This window comes from Etheostoma spectabile, unplaced genomic scaffold, assembly GCF_008692095.1.
Source record: "Etheostoma spectabile isolate EspeVRDwgs_2016 unplaced genomic scaffold, UIUC_Espe_1.0 scaffold00018856, whole genome shotgun sequence".
Taxonomy (NCBI): domain Eukaryota; kingdom Metazoa; phylum Chordata; class Actinopteri; order Perciformes; family Percidae; genus Etheostoma; species Etheostoma spectabile.
In genome coordinates this window covers 6581-24454 of record NW_022604521.1, presented here as the reverse complement: position 1 = coordinate 24454, position 17874 = coordinate 6581, and the positions used below count along the sequence as shown (strand labels likewise).

Sequence of the window (17874 nt, the reverse complement as noted above, 5' to 3'; positions counted from 1 at the left end):
TCAAATGAAGCTGCATAAAGCTTTCTGAACAATGTTCTTCATTTTCTGAACACATTCACTCAGTAGTGTTTTATTATTGGTTGTGCATCTGTGATTGCCCTAGAGGTCTCTCAGTCCAGCACCTCTCCCGCTCTTTTTTGTTAGTTCTACACTGTCCAGCATAAATCACTGACACCATACCTCACACTCATCCATGCATACACACTCACCACCGACTAAACTGACTACCACCATCATTGAATTGTCATTTCTTTTGTTGTGGTCATATTCTCGCATTTCCTTTAACCTTTGCACACGGTCTTTTGTCCTGGCCTTTTCCTGGGGTCATTACAAAGCATCTAGGGTCGATCTTAGCCTTTGTGTGAGTACATAGGTCTCCAGAAACAGTGTTTTTATTGAAATTAAAGACATAATTGTTAGTTTTTCCGAAATTTTCCCAACCATTGTATTCACTTTCATAGCCTCGTTGGCGCAGTAGACAGCGCGTCAGTCTCATAATCTAAAGGTCTGAGTTCAACCCTCACACGGGGCAGGTGTTTTAAAATCAATGGGGGGAATACAGTGAAATTATCCTCTCAATAAGTAGGCTAGACTTCTAAGAGATTTGCAAACAAAAAAAACACAACTCATGCTGAAAATACAGTGACTTGCAGGTGGTCAAGCACATGAATGGAAGTTGTGATTCTATTGTTATTTCTGAGATCAACAATCTCAGGCATGTGTTTTATAATCAATAGGGAAACAGGGGAACGCATTGTCTTAATAAGTAGACTTCCAGAGAATTTGCATAACAAAGACACAAGCATGGACACAAGCATGGACATTGTGATAAGATGGTGATATACGTTTAAACACACCACAAGCTATATTGAGGGTTACAATTTTTATCATTTAAAATACGGGTCACTTCCTGTCACCCCGGAAGTCTTACCGTCTTATAAACCTGGTGTGCAATGTAGAATGGCTAGGTTAACTGATGATTTCAAACATTGTGAAAATTATCAAATCATATGAACACGTTAGTATAAGAGCATATAACATAAACCTTTCTCAGGATGGTATAGGTAGCGTATCGCTACCGGGATGGCCGACATGCATCCAGTCACAGTTATCGACTATGAATGGCAATGAATGAGTATTTCACGTTGAACACTTACAAGTGAGTTGTCCTTGTGCGTACAGATGACTTTAGTTACTTCAAAATATGAACTAAGAGTTCCACAGAAGCAACAACTGTGCATCCTCACACTGAATGCTTTCCAGCGGTTCAACATTTGCAAACGGCAGTGGTGGGATTTGAACCCACGCCTCGAGAGAGACTGGAGCCTAAATCCAGCGCCTTAGACCACTCGGCCACACTACCTGCCTTCACAAGTTCTCCACATCGTGACAAACACAGGGACGTAACTAACGGTATGCTTGTTAATGTTATTGGAACAAAACTTTTGCAAGTCAAAAGGCAATACTTTATTGAAAAATGCCAGTACTTTATTAAAAATGTTATCACTCTTTGTCATTTTTCTCTGGCATTATTGATTATTAGAATATTGTAACAGCATTAAGATAGACAGATATTTATTGATCCCAAAAAAATGGGAAATTACGGTGTCACAGTAGCACACGTACATTAGTCACACAACACAGAATATAAATATAAATGAGATACTAGGAAAAAATATACATAGTATACAGTATACATGAAATAATAATAATAATAATAATAGTAATAGGAATAAAATATAAGAATAAAATATTAAAACAAATATTCAAATATATACAGGATGGGAAAACACAATGTGCAAGCCTTCCTGATCAGTTTGTTCAGTCTGTTTGTGTCGCTGGCTCCACAAAGTCCTCCACCAGTGCCCTGTACCCCCCCTCCTGTCCATCCCTTATACACCCAACAACTGCAGAGTCATCAGATAACCTCTGTAGGTGACATGACTCTGAGTTGTGCTGGAAGTCTGTGGTGTATAAGGTGAACAGAAAGGAGACAGCACAGTCCCCTGTGGGGCCCCGTACCACTCACCACCACATCAGACAGAATGTATTATGTCAAATCTTTTTATGACCAATAAGAATGATAAAGGTCTCATTTGTACGGGCCTAATCAATCAGTGGACATCATGGGCATTGGAAAAAAAACATTTTTCCCAGTGAAAAGGTCATCATTGACATCACTCATGTGGGAGTCAGAGGTGGGAAACTGGGGCTAGGTTTTGCTAGAACAGTTTCCCAGTTGGTGACATGTTGATAACTGACGTACGTTCATGTGTTGAATGGTTAGAAACGTTTCAGAAATATACAAAATTCCCACAGTGCCATTGCCAGTAAACGGTAAACCAAGACAAGTCAAGTAGGTCTATGTTTTGAGCTCTTGTACACACTGTAGTGAGGACCGTAATGCCTAATTAAAGAGCTTTGGGTGTCCTTTGTCATTGTGGCCTCCATGTTTTCACACACCTGATGCTCTAGGCTACGCCCAACAGTTAGTGGCAGTAATGCAACAAGTTGTTATGCCAAACGCCAATATGACAGAAAAGAGGAACACACATCTGTTCACTCCCTATTAAGCCCCATTCCACCAATCCGGAAGTTTCCCCAGACTGGGAGTTCTCCCTTATTAGACATTTGCTGGCATTCTGAAAAACAATGTACTGATGGGGTCGGTCCCTGATATTCCCAGGTGGTGTGAACGCACCAAAAGGAAACCCACAGAGTCCTGGGGTGTGGTCTAATCAGCCAGATTAAGTGGAAACACCTGTGTGGGTGTTCATCAACAGATAGGAAACAGGTGTGTGTATGTTTCTCTAGACGGTATATTAACTCGGCTTTGAACTAGTCCACTCAGAACCGATACCAGAACTCCTAATAGCCACTGCAGAACAACCTGTTGTGATCATGCTGTTTGTCTGGTTTTGCGTTTTTGTTTCTGCTTTCACCGGCCGCTTTGTAACTGGACAATCTCCTCCTCCTCTGCCTCCCGGTAGCCCACAAGAAGTCCCGGTGAACCGCACTGATGTTTTAGAAGCGGCACAGTTTGCTGTGGTTGAATTCAACAAAGCCAACACAGAAGACCTGTTTAATTACGCAATTCTGGACATAACATCGGCTCAAGTTCAGGTAACGTAAAAGTACTTTTCTTCTACGGAAGAGGATTAGGGCCAATGTCAAATTTGTTAATCTCTGAACTCATGACTTTCTTCTTTTTGACATTAGCCTTAATCCTTTCATATTCAATGACTTGCGTTGTTTTATTATTGGTGCTCACATGTCTGAGTCCTGTTTCCTGTCACTTTAGACCGTCGGAGGATTTAACTACTTCCTGGAAATGCTCCTGGGACGTACAACGTGCAAGACCGGCAACACTGCTGCTGTCAAAGGCAATGCTGCTGCTAGCGACTGTGATTCCAACTCTGAACCCAAGGCAAGTGTGAGACTTCAGGTTGTGTTTGAAACTCAGGGGAAGAACACCTTAAAGCCCAACACTGGTCTGCCCCAGTGCATCAATGTCAAATGTTAAAAAGATTCACTAATTGTTTGCTTTTTATATTTCAGGAACTTAAGTGCACCTTCTCTGTTTATGTAATCCCTTGGGAAGATTCACGAGTCCTTTTTCAAAAGGAATGTAAAGTCAACCACTGATTCTGACTGACTTTGTGAATAAACTTATTGAACTGGGTTTCTGTGCCAATATTTATTAAAATGGGCCACTATAAACCAGGCATGTCATTAGCTCACAGATATGCCATTTCTGACTTGAGTCACACATTATTCCAGTGAGTGACTAGGGAAGCTTGTCTGTGCTGTAAAGCTCAGCTTGTGTCACACACGGCTGCTAAATGGCGACAAGACTACACATCCACGCTGCAACCACAGTTCTAGAGACTCTGCATTGAGGCAAGCATCTTAAAGATTCAGCTACCCAGACAGGAAATACACATTTGTGTAGATTTTGCTATTGGAAGGTTCAATTTCAACTCTGTGAGATTAAAACACATGTATAAATATTTAGTTAGCTAGTGTACAATGTACCACTGGTGGTTTGAAATTGGAACGCACCATAAAAGGACGTTATTACTTGCATAATCCGTCATAAACACGCTCAAGTCATACATCGTTAGAAAGCTTAAAGTCTCATGATTCCATCGAGCCCACACACAAGCAATAAGGTGACTCACAACGGTTATAATCATGTTCTGAAGTAAAGCAAGACAGACATATTTAAGTATAAAATGAATCTGCATCCATACCTGTCTGCTCGTGTCTTTAATCACAGCGGTGAAAGATCGCCGAAAACATTTTCCTCCTTCGTAAACATGTCAAACTATTAGAATATCCAAGCCTTGTAATCCATAATTATCTGGTCCCCTCACAATCTTGTAGTTTCTGGCCAAGTTTCGACGTTCAAAAATCTAGATAGTGCATCATTTCTCGGTTTTGATCGCGTGTAACTTTTTCCCTGTGCGCGCTAGAAATCATGCCGACACATCATTGTAATCCGTAGTGCCAGCACGTTCGAATGAAGCTGGTTGCCAACCAATAGCATGATTCTATCAAGAGATACACTCAAACTAAGCCAATCATATCGTACAGCCCCCATTGGGCCCACGTGGGAAAGAATGACAGTAGAAGCCACCAATTAGAACATAAGGGCATAAAACTGGCATCCCTGTATAGCCAGTAAAGAGACGAGTTGAATGGTACCAGACATGGCCAACAAAAACCTATCCCTGAGTTCACTCCAACTGTCTGAAAGCCAAAATATGGCCTTCTTATAGCATTTCAACATTTCATCAAATTATGATTACTTATTCCTATAAATCTATGTATCTACTTATTTTAGGCATGTGTGTGAGTGATGTGGATGTGTTTTTGTATTTCAGAAGTTATGTATTTAGCACTTTTTGGGCTTTTTTAGAAATAAGAAATTAGACAAACGCACAGACATATCTGTAGAAAAACATTCATATAAAATCCATTTTATAAGCAATTTTCTTCTGGATTTTTTCTGTTCTAAGTTGAGACATGTGGCTAGGGTACTATTTTAGTATATAGCAGTTGTAATATGCTTACAGTAGTGATTTTTATTAATTTTTAGATGATTTACTTGGACGGAAATAGAAATTCTGTGTTCTAACCTCTGTAGCTCTGTGTCAGTAAGGCCTAGTGTCACAATGCCACTAGAAACAACAAGCTGAGAGTGTTAGCTTCACAATGAACTCAGGGTCATCCCAGAGGGCCAAAGCATGTGGAAACTGCAGCATGTTTTAGGGGGTAAAAATTTAGGCGAGAAAATCATATATTTTCCAGTGTGCTTTTATTAATGCCCCACCTGGTGGGCATGGCGTGAGTCCAAAGCATAACTGAATTGGAAACTAGAGGTGCATGCTGGAGTCTGGCTGTCGCTAACATGTCAACGGTGGCTCTTGTTAAAATTGCTGTAACGCTCTACTCGTGTCAGACACATGGAGATGCAACCAGTCTGCAGAAGGACTCTTCATTGAGGCCCAACTTGTCCAGACAACTGATACTTTAAAACTGTTCAATTGTCTTTCCATTTTTATTTGTGTTCTTGACCCACCTTCAGACCCTTTTTTCGGTTCCAGGTGCCAAACTTGGTAATGTAAAAACCATTCCCCAGTCTAAAAATGTTTTCTCCCTAACTACCTATTCCCCTAGAAATTAAGTGCGACCCTCTTGGAGGTCCAGACCCCCAGGTTAAGAACCCCTGAGCTAGTGTACTCAAACACATTTCATTGTGGGAAGGCTATTCTGTTTAGTTTTCATTACATATGTTTTTTTGGCTCTTTCAGTTATTTAAACCATTCAAATCTTCAGCTCTTTCAGAAAACATGTACGTTTAAAGTCCTTGTTGTGCTGTCCACCAGATTACCACAGGAGGTAATATCTTTTGCAGCTCTTTTAAAGACTCTACCATAATACCTGCTGGAGATGCCAGGTCCTCATTCATGTAAAGCATGAGCTCTATCACTGAGCTACATCCCCTGAAGATATTCAGATTTTTTTTTGACTTTTTTCTGAGATACTTAGACTTATCTTTATAAATCCTTTTGGGATGAAATATCACTGCATAAAAGAATAAACCTGGGTAAAACATGTAATGTTAATGTTGTATATGGCTTCAAAACCTGTAAATGCAACTGCGGTGGCTGGAAGTCAAACCTGGGCAAAATGATTGCACTGCTATGGTATAAATCATAGTTGAAAAGTAACACACCTGCTGTCTTTCTGCTGGACAATACAATGTTCACTGCAAATTTTGTAACTCACACTGAAAATAAATGATAAGAAATACATTAATGGAGACGGGTGGCTTCCAGTACCTATGAGATAACACAATATTGTTAATGAAGGCACATCTGCGTTTTTTAATGCTGTGATGAGTCATTGGTTTGCTACCACCCTTAAAGAATGCCTTTCGTTGTCTCAATCACAGAAATACAACTTCCAGTCATGTGCTTGTCCCAGTATTCAACCACCTGAAAGTCACTGTATTTTCAGCATCAGTTATGCTTTTTTTTGTTTTTGAAGTATTTGCCCCGTGTGAGGGTTGAACTCACGACCTTCAGATTATGAGACTTACGCGCTGCCTACTGCGCCAAAGCTGGGGAACAATAGTCTGTATGGGGGGGTGGGGGGGAAGAAGAGGAAAAAGGGGAAAAAAGAAGAAATTAGAGAAAAGATGAGAAAGATGCTAAATTACACACATAGTGTAAGAGTTTTATAGTTTCTATTAAGTCAGATTTTAATTTATTTGCTGAAATTGGAATGTTTCTGGGAAATAAGGGAAGTTTAACGTAGATTCAAAGGTCACAGGTTCGATCCCCACCTAGCACCAGATCTTAGGTTCAATCCCCACCTAGTGCCAGAAGATCCAATTAAACTGTCCACAACTATATTGTTCTACTAAACAAAGTTTTGGAGGAATAAGATATTAGTAAGGTTGGGAAACAATTTAAACAAATAATTTATAACGTTTAGATTGACTTTTTAACAATATATCTGATTTTAGTACTGCATACATTTAGTAATCGTGCTATGTTTGGTCAATATTAAAAGTTAGTCTTTATAATAAGTATTGTTTAGTAATAAATAATTTTCTTTTTCTTTAAACAATGTATGACAGGTAAAACCAAGCATTTTTAGTTCTCTTTTCTCTAAAAGCTAGTAGATCAAAGTCATTTGCAGGGAAGTAGGGTGTATAAAGGCAAGTCATATGCTCAGCAGTGTGTACACTATAATTTGGAATAATATTGAAAGGAAGCCAATTAATATAATACATGCCAACTTTATGACATTATTGATCTCAACAAAACAATATGTCTTTAGGTAACGAATAATATTGTTTAGCACAAGAATTACTGACTATACAAAGGTTTTTACACAAGGTAGGAAAATAAGAGAATCAACAAACTAATTCTGTACAAAGAGTAAAAAACACACATAACATATAAATCACAATACATCATAGTATTGTATGCATAGTAAAATCTAACTATTTACATTTTCTATTTACATTATACAGTACATTTACATTTTAGACTTTTTAATCTGATCTAACCACAACTCTTTTGACAGTGTTTCTGTATTTGGGCAGTAGATAGTGCCTTGATATTGGCTGTGCCCAGTTTCTGCGGTCCTGAATTGTCCACACTTCCTGCAAGTGTTGTACTCCACCTTCCTCTTATTAAACCTTGCCTTAGAGGCAGGGCGACCACTGGCAGGTGGAGGTGCGGATGGAGCAAGAGGGGCAACCGGTATATGGGGGGCACGGTATGCTAGTGTTGGAACAGCAAACAAAGTTCCTGTGGCTTGAGGATAGACAGAGGTTGCTTGAGGGAAGAACGACAGAGGACCAGAAGCAGGAGGCTGTGGAAAAATCTGATTCTGGGCTGATGGCTTTGGCATGATAGCCTGTGGGGCAGCGGTGACGGGGGCTACTCCCCGCCACCACTTTGTCTTTGCCAACCCCACAGTGCTTGGGGGCAGGTTGTAAACATGTTCAGTGCAGTGTGTTTGAGGAGCAGCAGCAGCGTGGATGTTGGCAGGTGGAAGGGCCTCCGAGGCCACAGCGATTCGGGCAGGTAGATTTATTCCCTGCAGCATCAGTGTAACATCCTGGCGCTTCACGTTTATTATGCCACTGCATGAGGGTTGTTTGATTGATCTCAACCAGCTGCAGTGTAGTGCTCTGCATGATGGCTCCATTACCCAGAATAAGCTGCCGGATTTTGCGGTAATCCTGCAGGACACAAGTCCATCTTGTAGTATAGTCCTGTACTTTACCCTTTACTTTCCTTTTTGGATTCTAGTGTAAATCACAGAGTCTGATACAAATGGCTTCCACCAAGCGGCAGCAGTCTGGCCACTGGGCAGGGGAGGCAATGGATCCCAGCACACACCGCTTCAGGCTCTCCACACCAGGAGTAAACTCTGCCCGTAGTTTTGGAGACCTGAACTTTCCTACTAGGAGCCTGTCTTGGTGTCTGGCAGCAAACACCACCCGTTGCTGGTCATATGGCAGCAGGCTCTGCCAGAGGTCAATGATGGTGCTGGCCTGTTGGTTGCTCAAGGTCAAACCAGTATGGTTCTTCCGACCCACCAGATACTCTGCTGGGCTGTCCACAAGATCCATTCCCGGCATGTTGTGTTCATCCACAGCCTGAAAACAACATCAGACCAACAATTACAAGTTATCACTAATATTACACACACAATACTATGGAATAATTACACATTTAGGTATTCTTTTTCTTAGCTATGCTTTAATCCCTCTTACTAGTTGTTCTTCAGGCATGGAGACGGCAGCAGGCTGGGTAGCTGGGGTGGACACAGAGACAGCAGCAGGCTGGGTAGCTGGGGTGGACACAGAGGCAGCAGCAGGCTGGGTAGCTGGGGTGGACACAGAGACAGCAGCAGGCTGGGTAGCTGGGGTAGACACAGAGACAGCAGCAGGCTGGGTGGACACAGAGACGGCAGCAGGCTGGGTAGCTGGGGTGGACACAGAGACAGCAGCAGGCTGGGTAGCTGGGGTAGACACAGAGACAGCAGCAGGCTGGGTGGACACAGAGACGGCAGCAGGCTGGGTAGCTGGGGTGGACACAGAGACAGCACAGGCTGGGTGGACACAGAGACGGCAGCAGGCTGGGTAGCTGGGGTGGACACAGAGACAGCAGCAGGCTGGGTAGCTGGGGTGGACACAGAGACAGCAGCAGGCTGGGTAGCTGGGGTGGACACAGAGACAGCAGCAGGCTGGCTGGATGAATCAACACACTGGCCTGGAACAGATGCTGATGTTATCAGGTTCACAACTGTTGGGTCTAGATCCTGGTCCTCAAAGCCTTCATCTTCCTGCTCCTCCCCAATGTTGATATCTTCCAACAGCTCATCTGTCTTCTCAGAGTCTGGGTTCATGTCCTGAATGGGCTGCCCTGTCTGATTATACAAGTAGTCAACACCAATGAGCTCTCCTGGGAGGTGGACAACATAATAAAGAGAGATCTTATTAGCATGAATGAGCACAAATACATAAATAAACAATAATATGTAAATGCAGAGTTAATGAATGTTGAATAACATGCCTGCTGCTGCTTAACATACCGGTGTATTTGGGCGGAGGCTGGAAAAACAGAACATACTTCCGACCAAGCACCTTCAGACTATTGGTGTTGACCGACTGGACAAGGTCTCCAGAGTAGCTGAGGAGATGCGAGGGTTTGGTGGCAAGAGACCTGGTCCTGGTTCCATCTGTTCAGGCCTTCTAGCAGAAACAGCTGAACGTTTAGGCTGTTGGCCTTTTTTCCTGAAATTAAATTTGAATTCCCTCATTACTGAGAAGAATAGTCAACACTATATTATAATATAATGTATATATATATTATTTTTCATTAAATAGTAGTGCTGGGTACCATTTCAAGGGATAATTTGGGTTGCACTCGACCAGCAGAGGGTGCAGCAGCAGTTGGAGCAGCAGGTGTGGCTGTCTGCACATTAGTTTTCTAATACTATCAAAGAAATCAACAGCCACAAATATAAGTCAATTTTAACAACATACATTATGGTTGAATCTTTAGTATTTATCTATCATTTAAGAATCCCAATTAACTTTACCTTCTTAGTGTGAAATCCACTCGTGCAGACCTGTGCTCCACCAAAAAGAGACATCTGCCCCAGCTGCTGGAGTGGACACTTCTCTATCTGTAATTAACCCAAATTAAAATGCACCAGAATGTTACATGACATTAATTAATTGTTGATTGTTGTAAATAAACCTTAAGATAGAGCTCATGCCATTTCTTTTGCCTAGGGGCTGGTCTATTCCCAGCATCAGTAGGCCAGACCCCTGTAGCGGCAAACGTCCTCAGCCGGGACAACCATTCATCGTCCCCCACGGCACGATGCTTCTTAGCCTTAGATGCCATCTGAGATTAAAACTCAATAGGACAAAAGGACAATAATGTCAATAGCTTAAGAATACAAACTGACCATGTGACAGATGTGTAATCTGTCATGTCCTGCCTTCTGAAGCTCTAGCCAGGCGCCATTCCTCGCCTAAAACAATATGAGTCATTCCAGTAAGTGAAAAGGAAACTCACATCTACAAAGATAAATTTGATAGATGTGACTCCCTGATGGTCTACTGGCCAGGATTCGGCGCTCTCACCGCCACGGCCTGGGTTTGATTCCCGGTCAGGGAATGGTCTGGACTTGACACACTGAAAAACAAAATCTGTAAATTAACAAATATTTTCCTGTTAACTTCACAGATTTCTTCTGTATTTTTTAAACACAGATAAACATCAATAAATTACAATTGTGAATTTAAGGGACAACTAGCACGTGTGAAACCACCTGTGGGAGAGGAACATGGATGTGTAGAGATGGGCTTTCAAACAATGCACCTTTTGACATTTTGACATGGCACAGTAGGAAAAGCAAAGGTATAAATAAAAATGAATTATGGCTCAACTCAATTTACATCATTACAGTAGACATAAGGCCTTACTAAGTCAAGAAACTAGGTGTTGATAGTGAAGGGCAAATGAAGCTTTGGTGAAGCACTGAACCACTTAGAGGAATTGGTTATAAAACGGGTTCATTACTAGAAGCTTCAGTAACAGCAACCTCGCCTGGTGAAGGGCCAAGGCTGCATCCAAATGATCCCGACAAGAAGAAGATAGTGGACAGGAGGCTTTAGACTAGTGACACTCACGTGTACTAACAATGGGATAGCATTCTTTTGTAAATAAAGATTGATGGATTGTATTATTGGGTAATAGGTATAGAGTGCTTGGGGAAACAGAGGATGCGCTGAGAAAATATGGCACAAGTTGGGTGTGCTTGTGTAACTATGGCCGGGGGGTATGTGGGACAGGGACCACTCATCCATTTTTATCAAGGAACATTATTTTTTTCCACATTATTGGACTGGAAACTCTGACTGTTGTTTGTGCATATGCACCAAACAAGAGTTTGGAATATTCTGCCTTTTTGGAGACCTTGAATAGAGTCTTGTATGGGGCTCCAGATCGCCATAGTTCTGCTGGGGGACTTCAACGCACACGTGGGCAATGATGGAGATACTTGGAGAGGCGTGATTGGGAGGAACGGCCATCCTGATCTGAACCAGAGCGGTTGTCTGTTGTTGGACTTCTGTGCTAGTCATGGATTGTCCTTAACAAACACCATGTTCAAACATAGGGTGCTCATAAGTATGTGGTACCAGTGCACCCTAGGCCGAAGATCAATGATTGATTTTATAATTGTTCTGATCTGAGGCTGTATGTTTTGGACACTCGGGTGAAGAGAGGGGTGAGCTGTCAACTGAACACCATCTGGTGTTGAGTTGGGTCAGGGGATGGGGGAGGACTCTGGACAGACCTAGTAAGCCCAAACAGGTGGTACAGGTAAATTGGGAACGTCTGGAGGAGGCCCCTGTCCGACTTTCAACTCGCAGCTCTGGCGGAGCTTTTCGTGCATCCCTGTGGAGGCTGGGGGCATTGAACCTGAGTGGACAATGTTCTAAGTTTCCATTGCTGAGGCTGTGGGCGGCAAGCTGTGGTCTTAGGGTCTTAGGTGACTTAGACTTAGACTTAGACTTAGCTTTATTAATCCCTTTGGGATGACTCCCGCAAGGAAATTAAAGTTACCAGCATCCGATACAGCATATGAAGGAGAAAAAATAAGAAACACAAAGTAATACAATGATGCACTGGACAACACACAGAACATGTGGTTACATGAAGGGATTATTTGAGGTGACTGGGGTGGGGGGTGAAGAAACACAAAAAGAAGGTCCCCGAGGCAGTCAGTTTGAGGCCAGCTGCAGGTTGTTTTCCCCACGATTTCCCAGGAAAAAGCAGGCAGGTGGGAGAGAGAAAGAAAGTCTCCACACAACAAAGTAGACAAGACTTTCTTTCTCTCTCCCACCTGCCTGCTGTTTTCCTGGGAAACCGTGCCTCAAGGGGCGGTAACCCATGAACACCCTGGTGGACACCGGTGGTCATTAAAGCCGTCCGACTAAAGAAGGAGTCTTTCCGGGATATGTTATCCCAGCGGACTCCGGAGGCAGTGGCAAGGTACTAACGGGCCCAAAGGACTGCAGCCTCTGCCGTGACAGGAGGTAAAGCAAGGGAGACGTTCAGAGAAGACATGGAGAAGGACTTTCGGTCAGCACCAAGGTGCTTCTGGAAACCCATTGCCACCTCAGGAGAGAGAAGCAAGAAATCATCAAAGCTGTGTACAGTAAGGATGGGACGTTGTTGACCTCAACTGAGGAGGTAATAGGGCGGTGGAAGGAGCACTTTGAGGAACTCCTAAATCCAGCTGACATGTCCTCTGTGGTGGAGGCAGAGGTGGAGGATGATGGGGGATCATTGATGGGGGATGATGGGGGATCATGTCATTAATTACCCTGTAATTAATGACAATTGATTAATTACTTCTTTTTTTTTATTAATTAATTACCCTGTTTCAAGTAACATTGTCCACCATGGACAAGAAAATATTTCAAGATTGGCAATAACTGTAGTTGATTAAATAGCTTAGCACACTTTGTCATGTTTACTCACATTAGTTTTCCACACATCTACTAATACCATTCTGATCATATTCCCTTCCTCAATGCTCCATAAAGAAACAAGGAACGATCATCAATGACAGAGAGCATATGAAGTGAATCATTACTCTCTGTCAGCTTCACGCTCAGAAAGGAATATCCCAACTCATCATCATGGTCAGCGAGACCAACCCATTCAGTAACACAATCCTCAATTCAGAAACTCTAGAAATGATCCCTAAAAGTACAGTCTTGGTTAGACTGAGGGGGGGGGGGGGGGGGGGGAACTGCATCGCATTCACTGCAGAGTGATTGTCACTCAGGGTTCAGAGGGACAGAAGCTAATGGTTACGTGCTCCAAATGACTCTGAGGTGAGAAAATCTATTTAGATCTTTAAATACTGAAAGCAACCATTTCCACTCAACTCCACCTTCTTTTTGATCAAGTTTCAGTGGTCTTGACTATTGTAAGTAATGAATGGCTTCATGAATAGACAACCATCATCCCGATGTATGCCATTAACAGTCTATGAGTGGTCAATTAGAGTCCAATAACCTTCTTTGGGGCAACTCCTTTTTCCTCCAGATAGAGCTCATTCAGCAATAGAAAGTACCAGTTAGTGCTGCATATCTATTCCGAAACCCCCATTCTTTTATTTATTTGGACAACTGCTGAAATGTACTTGCTCTGCATGTGTTAATGTCTGATGATGAACTCACAACCAAGACAACCCCAAAGAGAAGCACTTATGAACCCAATAATCATCAGTGTCTCCATTTGAGATGATCTGAATGTGATTACAATGACATCCATCTTCATTTACACTCTGTAGCATTGTCATGTTCAACTGCCCCAACAAGAAGCACTTACTGAATTCAACAGTCAAGTCAATGCTAAAGTTAGGATAATAGGAATGACTTAGAAAAATTTCAGCATTGTTCTACCAGTAACCAGGGAAAATCCCTTTTAAACATTCTTTATGGTGCAAATCCTGGACTTCAGAGGTCAGCAAAACTACCCCAACAAGTAGCACTTACTGCATACACAACTCAAGTCAGTGCTTGTGTTTGGGTTGTTTGCTGCCAGATGATTTCATTTACTATTGTTGGGAAGAATTGTGATATAGCCTGTCTCTGCATTTGTTCAGAGATATGTCCAATGATGAACTCACTACCAAGACAACCCCAAAGAGAAACACTGATGAACACAATAATTATCAGTCTCAATTTGAGATGATCTAAAGGTGATTACAATGACATCCATCTTCATTTACAGTATGTAGCATTGTCATGTTCAACTGCCCCAACAAGTAGCACTTACTGAAATCAACAGTCAAGCTAAAGCTAAAGTTAGAGTTAAGAAGGACTTACCAAAACAATCATTTATCCAGAGACACAACCTAGAATGAATATAACACATTTCTTACACTGCGCAACCTTCTTTGCTCATGATCTTCTCCATAGTTCCGATGTTTCTTCTGGCATCTTCTGTGTTGTGATATAGAAGCAGTGGAAGTGGTTCTTTACACAGATTTTCCAATTAATACTGAATGCAGCCATTTCCACTCAACTCCCCTTCTTTTTGATCAAGTTTCTGTGGTCTTGACTATGTAAGTAATGATTGGATGAAGCACTTATGAACACAATAATCATCAGTGTCTCCATTTGAGATGATCTGAATGTGATTACAATGACATCCATCTTCATTTACACTCTGTAGCATTGTCATGTTCAACTGCCCAAAGAAGACTTACTGAATTCAACAGTCAAGTCAATGCTAAAGTTAGGATAATAGGAATGACTTAGAAAAATTTCAGCATTGTTCTACCAGTAACCAGGGAGAAAATCCCTTTTAAACATTCTTTATGGTGCAAATCCTGGACTTCAGAGGTCAGCAAAACTACCCCAACAAGTAGCACTTACTGCATACACAACTCAAGTCAGTGCTTGTGTTTGGTTGTTTGCTGCCAGATGATTTCATTTTACTATTGTTGGAAGAATTGTTAATAGCCTGTCTCTGCATTTGTTCAGAGATATGTCCAATGATGAACTCACTACCAGACAACCCCAAAGAGAACACTGATGAACACAAATTATCAGTCTCAATTTGAGATGATCTAAAGGTGATTACAATGACATCCATCTCATTTACAGTATGTAGCATTGTCATGTTCAACTGCCCCAACAAGTAGCACTTACTGAAATCAACAGTCAAGCTAAAGCTAAAGTTAGAGTAATAAGAAGGACTTACCAAAACAATCATTTATAGAGACACAACCTAGAATGAATATAACACATTTCTTACACTGCGCAACCTTCTTGCTCATGATCTTCTCCATAGTTCCGATGTTTCTTCTGGCATCTTCTGTGTTGTGATATAGAAGCAGTGGAAGTGGTTCTTTACACAGATTTTCCAATTAAATACTGAATGCAGCCATTCCACTCAACTCCACCTTCTTTTGATCAAGTTTCTGTGGTCTTGACTATTGTAAGTAATGATTGGATGAAGCACTTATGAACACAATAATCATCAGTGTCTCCATTTGAGATGATCTGAATGTGATTACAATGACATCCATCTTCATTTACACTCTGTAGCATTGTCATGTTCAACTGCCCCAACAAAGCACTTACTGAATTCAACAGTCAAGTCAATGCTAAAGTTAGGATAATAGGAATGACTTAGAAAAATTTCAGCATTGTTCTACCAGTAACCAGGGAGAAAATCCCTTTTAAACATTCTTATGGTGCAAATCCTGGACTTCAGAGGTCAGCAAACTACCCCAACAAGTAGCACTTACTGCATACACAACTCAAGTCAGTGCTTGTGTTTGGGTTGTTTTGCTGCCAATGATTTCATTTTTATTGTGGGAAAAAATTGTGATATAGCCTGTCCTGCATGTTCAGAGATGTCCAATGATGAACTCACTACCAAGACAACCCAAAGAGAAACACTGATGAACACAATAATTATCAGTCTCAATTTGAGATGGTCTAAAGGTGATTACAATGACATCCATCTTCATTTACAGTATGTAGCATGTCATGTTCAACTGCCCCAACAAGTAGCACTTACTGAAATCAACAGTCAAGCTAAAGAAAGTTAAGTATAAAAGGACTTACCAAAACATCATTTATCCAGAGACACAACCTAGAATGATATAACACATTTCTTACACTGCGCAACCTTCTTTGCTCATGATCTTCTCCATAGTTCCGATGTTTCTTCTGGCATCTTCTGTGTTGTGATATAGAAGCAGTGGAAGTGGTTCTTTACACAGATTTTCCAATTAATACTGAATGCAGCCATTTCCACTCAACTCCACCTTCTTTTTGATCAAGTTTCTGTGGTCTTGACTATTGTAAGTAATGATTGGATGAAGCACTTATGAACACAATAATCATCAGTGTCTCCATTTGAGATGATCTGAATGTGATTACAATGACATCCATCTTTATTTACAGTCTGTAGCATTGTCATGTTCAACTGCCCCAACAAGTAGCACTTACTGAATTCAACAGTCAAGTCAATGCTAAAGTTAGGGTAATAGGAATGACTTACATAACATTTCAGCATTGTTCAACCAGTAACCAGGGAGAATATCCTTTTAAACATTTCAGCAAAGAAACCAACAAGACTCATCCTTCATATGACAATGCCAACGAAGAGCAATAAGGATGTTTACTCATGAGGGTGAGAAGGAACCACCCCTGAGGGAAAGGAAGCAGCAGCATGGGGAGGGTACAGATTGTGGAGGTGAGTGAGAGTGGGGGGGGGGGGGCATGCCATGAACAGATTGAAATGTATGTGTGTGTGTGTGTGTGTGGGGGGGGGGGGTGATTGGGGTTGGGCAGGACATTGCAGCAGAGCAGGGCAATCAAGCTGTTGTAGAACTGGTTGAGTGGGTTTGCCCCCCCCCCCCCTCCAGGTAGACCAGGACTAGGTGGACACCAACACCAAGCCCAGTATCAGACCCTGTGGATGTGAGGAAAGCATCTGAATATCTCTGCCTGCTTTGATTTGTACTCAACAGAATCCAGAGTTAGTCCAGCTGCCACAGTGGAGATCTGCTGGATTTCACTACAATAGGGAAATGGAGAGGACCAGGACCCGGAGCAGTGGACCAACCAGGTCCCTAGAGGACCAGCAGCAGACCCGGCCTATGGTACCAGCCATGTTCAGGTCAGTGTTCAGGACACAACAACCAGTCTAAACTTGGAGGCCTATTCACAAGACCTAGATAGTGGATTAGGCCGGGTTTTCCAGGGTTTCTGTATGTATAAACAAGGCTAACAGCTCTGATAACATCCATGTGACAGTCATTGGTGCTGTTATGTTGCCTCTATGAAGACTAATAAACTGCTGGTCATATTGTTGTTAGACGTTTGGTGAATATAGTACGACAGTTGTTGAGATCATTAGAAAAGGCTGATACAGTTCTAAATGAGCCAGTGATGAAGGATAATGTATAACGTCCTCAATAGTTTTAAAACAGGTAGTTAGTCCTACACTTAGACTATGCGACACAGGCTCTGATTTCTTCATTTAATGATCATAAATGCATATTGTGTTGAGACATTTCATTTGTTGTAGACATGCTTATAGAATATCAGCAGTTAAATTATATTTGGCCACAATGCAAAAGAGCTGTGTGCAGTCAATTGAGGAAGTGGTTTAATGGGAGGCCACTGATGCATAGAAGGTTATGCTTGCTAGAAGTCCCCCCCTCCCTGTGAGGTTATGGTAAATGTTTGAGGGAGAGAAGAAGGCGTGGTGCCATACAGGATGTTAA

The 17874-nt window shown here is 41.9% G+C and overlaps 2 non-coding genes across 2 annotated transcripts; both read right to left on the bottom strand.

Annotated features, from left to right (window-relative positions):
• Nucleotides 1–1281: 1281 nt before the first annotated feature.
• trnal-uag (transfer RNA leucine (anticodon UAG)) lies at nt 1282–1363 on the bottom strand. The gene has a single exon. It is a non-coding gene; the product is annotated as a tRNA-Leu (tRNA).
• Nucleotides 1364–13119: 11756 nt separating this feature from the next.
• Nucleotides 13120–13335, bottom strand: LOC116682816 (small nucleolar RNA U3). Its single transcript, XR_004330487.1, has one exon. It is a non-coding gene; the product is annotated as a small nucleolar RNA U3 (small nucleolar RNA).
• Nucleotides 13336–17874: the final 4539 nt, after the last annotated feature.